The sequence below is a fragment of the Antennarius striatus genome, chromosome 2 (genome assembly GCF_040054535.1).
Source record: "Antennarius striatus isolate MH-2024 chromosome 2, ASM4005453v1, whole genome shotgun sequence".
Classification (NCBI taxonomy): Eukaryota; Metazoa; Chordata; class Actinopteri; order Lophiiformes; family Antennariidae; genus Antennarius; species Antennarius striatus.
In genome coordinates, this window is record NC_090777.1 from 16384190 (window position 1) to 16390043 (window position 5854).

Here is a 5854-nt window from a genome sequence, read left to right on the forward strand (position 1 = left end):
GACAGGGTGCCCAGAGAGGAACTGTGGTATTGTATGAGGAAGTCTGGAGTGGCAGAGAAGTATGTTAGAACGGTGCAGGACATGTATGAAGACTGTAAGACAGTGGTGAGGTGTGCTGTAGGTGTGACAGAGGAGTTCAAGGTGGAGGTGGGACTGCATCAGGGATCAGCTCTGAGCCCCTTCTTGTTTGCCATGGTGATGGACAGGCTGACAGACGAGGTTAGACAGGAATCTCCATGGACTATGATGTTTGCAGATGACATTGTGATCTGTAGTGAGAGCAGGGAACAGGTGGAGGAGAAGCTAGAGAAGTGGAGGTTTGTCCTGGAAAGGAGAGGAATGAAGGTTAGCCGCAGTAAGACAGAGTACATGTGTGTGAATGAGAGGGACCCAAGTGGAAGAGTGAGGTTAGAGGGAGAAGAGATCAAGAAGGTGGAGGATTTTAAGTACTTAGGCTCAACAGTCCAGAGCAATGGAGAGTGTGGAAAAGAGGTGAAGAAGCGTGTCCAGGCAGGATGGAACGGGTGGAGGAAAGTGTCAGGTGTGATGTGTGATAGAAGAGTTTCAGCTAAAATGAAGGGAAAGGTGTACAAAACTGTGGTGAGACCAGCGATGTTGTTTGGTCTAGAGACAGTGTCACTGAGGAAAAGACAGGAGACAGAGCTGGAGGTAGCAGAGATGAAGATGCTGAGGTTCTCTCTGGGAGTGACCAGGAAGGATAGGATCAGGAATGAGTATATCAGAGGGACAGCACATGTTAGAGGTTTTGGAGATAAAGTCAGAGAGGCCAGACTGAGATGGTTTGGACATGTCCAGAGGAGAGATAGTGAATATATTGGTAGAAGGATGCTGAGTTTTGAACTGCCAGGCAGGAGGCCTAGAGGAAGACCAAAGAGGAGGTTTATGGATGTAATGAGGGAAGACATGAAGGTAGTTGGTGTGAGAGAAGACGATTCAAAGGACAGGGCTAGATGGAGGAAATTGATTCGCTGTGGCGACCCCTGAAGGGAAAAGCCGAAAGGAAAAGAAGAAGAAGATTCTCAACACAAAGAAGACAAAATGCATTCTTTTTGACCTGCCTGACGTTTCAGTAGCACAATAGAGCTTTCTTTGCCTGCTCATTCGAACACACTATGACAACTGTGATGACACCATCTACAGAATTACATCTCACTGAATCAAGAATCTACACACTTCATCATTCTGACATCCACTTCAACTACAACACTAACCACTGTGAGCTTTGTATTTCTGTTAACTGGACTTGTTTTTATATCAGACAACACTCCTCTACCTCTCCACCCTTTGAGCTTCTCCGGCTTTGACCACAAAGTCTAGCGATTGCATCAGACTCATAATCCCTAAAGTCAGCACCATCTTTGACTGCAATGCCTTCATTTTACTGCAACTGGGAGTACGAAGGGAGGACGAAGGGTTCTTCCTTCAAAATACCCTCAACATAAGCATCCTAACATCCCTCACTGCCTTTCAACAAAACCGACAACCTATCATCATCTCCTGCACCATCACCATCACACATAAATATTATTTATGCTGTATTATTCATACTGATCTATGAAGTTAATGGACATCTCTCTCACTCTCTATCAGCCCCCTGAAAAGGAAAAGGGGAGTCCCTTTGTGTCAAACTGCTTTTATATAAGAATTTATTCTTGCCTGCTATGTAAAGGTTAAATTACACACACACACACACACACACACACACACACACACACACACACACACACACACACACACACACACACACACACAGACACGCTAATGCATGTTAAGTTGAAATATAAGCCGTAAACCACAGATATTATTCACATAATCTACATGTTGTAGATGTGTGTAAAATGATGTCCAGCATACACACTAGTCGCGAACAACCCTTTAATTCTTGTCTCTTACGTAGATTTATTGATCGTGATTTGATATTGATTTCAACGTTTATCTTTAAGATGATAATAAAGCAGGTGCCCCCCCCCCCGTGTCCTTGGAGGTGTCTTTGTGATGAACTGTAATACTGTTTGTCACCAAACGGTGGCGTGAAAGCTTCACTCGTTGAGGTGGAGCCCGTCTACAACCTGTGGAAGACTTGTCAAGTCTTCGGGTTGCACGTACTGGTTTCTGGAAATCTCTGCAGGTCTCATCCAGGTTGGAACAGTACACTACATAGTACTTGATGTTAATAAACGTGTCCTGAAGTGCTATTCCAATACTGTTCCAACAATACAATCAATACAATTGATATACAGCATATCAATTGGAAAATATGAGAATAGGAGAACACATGTAAACTAATAGAATACTAACATTTGGTTTGACTTTCTAAGATGATGTTTTATTCTGATGCTTTATTACATCCCGCTTTTGTGACTGCCTTGTTTTATTTATGGTGTGTGCTGCACGGACATCGTGGAAATGACTTTCCACCGAACAGGAAGCTCCTACTTATTTAATGTCTCTTGTCTGTCAGCTCAGGTTCATTGACTTTTCCGCTCTGATCGCTTCTCCCTGCGGATGGACGGGGTGGGCGGGGTGGATGGGGTGGATGGGGTGGGCGGGGTGGATGGGGTGGATGGGGTGGGCGGGGTGGATGGGGTGGATGGGGTGGGCGGGGTGGATGGGGTGGGGGTACCGTGAAGTCTCGTGCTTGACGCGTGCCGCTCTCGACCATCTGTTGCTCCGGTCTAACCGTCTCAGACACTGGGCACAGATTGACAGACAGGACATTCCCACGGGAGGCCTGATGGGTTCAGTTCCCTGAGGGAAAGGCAGAATAGGGACTATAAGTTCATAAGTTCTTCTATATTATTCAATTATATTATTATATCTTGTGTGTGTGTGTGTGTGTGTGTGTGTGTGTGTGTGTGTGTGTGCGTGCGTGCGTGCGTATAAATATACGTATATACATTTACTGTGGGCTAAAAACGGTGAGGTTACTTTATATTTACCCCAACGTTTTCATATTTTTTGTCGGCTTTTGTGATGTTAATTTCGTTTAATGATGCTTAATAATCAGTAAAATGGCAATAAAACTATGTTAGTGGTTATCTATCTATCTATCTATCTATCTATCTATCTATCTATCTATCTATCTATCTATCTATCTATCTATCTATCTATCTATCTATCTATCTATCTATCTATCTATCTATCTATCTATCTATCTATCTATCTATCTAATAAATATGTTGTTCATTATTTGGTCGCGTTACAGAATGATATGCAGATACTCGGCATAAAACACAAAAGTACGGGAGACACAAGGTTTAATCATGCGCTGCTGATCTGGACTCTTTTCCCAGGGTTCCTTATTGAGGCTTTTCTTCAGCAACAAACTAAATCCCTATTGAACTGGAAATGATCTGCCAACGGTTTTCCTCCCCAGCCTGGGAAAGCTGGGATATTTCTTGCACGCGTCGGGCGTGCGACAGTTATTCAAATTGGTTTAAATTATTCAGGCGTGGGTCCAGTCTGTTGTCCACGGTCACAGCTGCTGCTGCGCGGGAACATTTAAATTACCACTCAGGTTCATGCTGTCAATCGCTGGGGTGCAGCTCCTACCGAGACAATGTCAAGCCTTCAGTTAGGAAGTACGACTTTGCTCTTATAAATTACACCTGACAGACCTGGCTGACCGTGCAGAATCAGCTTTATGAGCGGGTTTCCTGTCTCCTGTAATTTATTTTTGGATTATCACTAAAAAATAATTGGAGTAGCAATTTTCAAGTAAACAAAAATAATATGATTATTTATAATAATTGTTTATATATATTTTTTCAGTTACCATGAAGCATCATATATTCAAATCTACTCTGCTGTGACGTAATGGCCTGCAGGACACGTCACGGCCCAGCTGCTGGACGCGTGTCACAAAATAATTGCTATTGCTTGAGCGGACCTGGACGCGTGCAGGGAGAATGCCTTCAGTCCGAGTGGAGCCACTGAGAAAAACACCCTATCGCATTTATATGAGTTAAAATGTGATCGTATAAGATTTCCTAATTTTTAGTTGTAGTGAAAAATAAAATTATATTATATAAAAACGAGACTATAATTCACCCATTTGCTGTTCACCATAATTGATTGCAGGAAGTGTAAATATATGCTTATAAAGAAAGAGACGAGACAAGCACACTTTATTGATCCGTTGAAAGAAGACTAATGCACACAGAGAACAAATGACTTTATTTATCCTTCTTCATTCTCCCAGCACAAAACGTATTTTTGCATCACCCCCCCGTATCTGCTTTTCTTTGTTCTTCCGTTTGAATCTATAAGAATGAAAGAAATGAGAGAGATGAGAGAGAAATCACAGAGATGAATTCATACCAATACAAATGAAAGTACATTTAAAAAGAATAACTTGTAAATATTTTTCACACGTTTGAAATTCAAGAATGTCTGATACTGTCTTTTTTTTAATGAAAGGTTGTCAGGCCACCATTAATTACTTGGAATTGTGATATAGAATACAGGTATTATGCTTTTAATGAGCTAATTCATAAGCCATACAAACAAGCCTCTCTGTTATGCTTCAAAGGCGATTTGCTTTAAAAATCACCATTAAAAATTCCATTCCTGAAATGTCCATTCTAATTTTTTTCTCTTATTAGTAGACAGCATAAATAATTTTCATACAAATGTTATCATATTAGTTAAAAAAACAGACTCCAGACAAATGGATTTATAGCAAAGTATCGAGTTATATAAAAGTATGAATGCTATTCTTAAACGATCCTTTACTGTATTGTGATTATATGAGGGAAGTTCTTGTAATATAAGGTAATTATATATTTTGCTCCTGTTTTTCTTACAACGTTAAGACAAAAATTCGGATGTCCTCTGTCTCCTTGAACTCAACATGAAACCATGTTATCTGTCCCAGTCACCCACGTGTCGCAGTGTGAATTTCTTGTCACTCCCACACTCATTAGATGCTTACAGAAACAGGACAACTTAACTAGACAGGCGTTATACAAATGCAGCATTTATAGTGGAATGCTAAAAATGGTTTAGATACCTGTGTTAATATGTAAATATGTACAGTAGTTAAATTGTTTATCACTGTCTCCCTCTATTTAACGGTAAGGATAACTTCACTACGGACATGTGATATACTGTACAATACAGATTACATGTACAGCATGTCTCAACCAGAGTCACGTGTTGCAGTTTAAACATCCAAAAGCAGCATCTTACTGAAAACGACACCAAACGCACCACTGATTAAAAAGCATTTTACATTTACAGAAATAGACATCTATGCTATTTAAACAGCAAAATGAAAACAGTAGGGACATGAAGCTGATATATCACAAATACTACAGTATACGCTGCACATAAATAACGTGATCAAAGGATAAAAGGCTATCAATAAAATAATATTGGAAAATCACCTGCCAGGATGTCATTCTGTTTTCCCTCGAACCCTTCGTGCTCGCAGGTCTTCTCTGGTTGTGGTTATGGACTATGCTTGTATTCAGCGCCCATTTCCAGCGTGATGTTCGGGGCTCAATGACAGAGACGCGCTCTCTTGGTGGGCGGGCTCCTCGACAGGCCACGCCCCCCTCCCTTGACTCACCCGCTTCAGGACTGTGAAAAGCTGAACTGATAATGGTGAGATATTTAATGTAACAAAGGGATATTTGGTTTATTTGCGCAGTCTCCTTTAAGTTTGAATTTGCGTCTCAAATGCAAACAAGATGGCATTAAGTGTTGTTGTTGTTGTTGTTGTTGTTTTTAATATAATCTGATTCTATTATGAGCATCTTAAAAGTAAATTAAACACTTTTCAGAAAATAAAATAAATATACTCATAGCATTACATTCTGCTGTGCATATA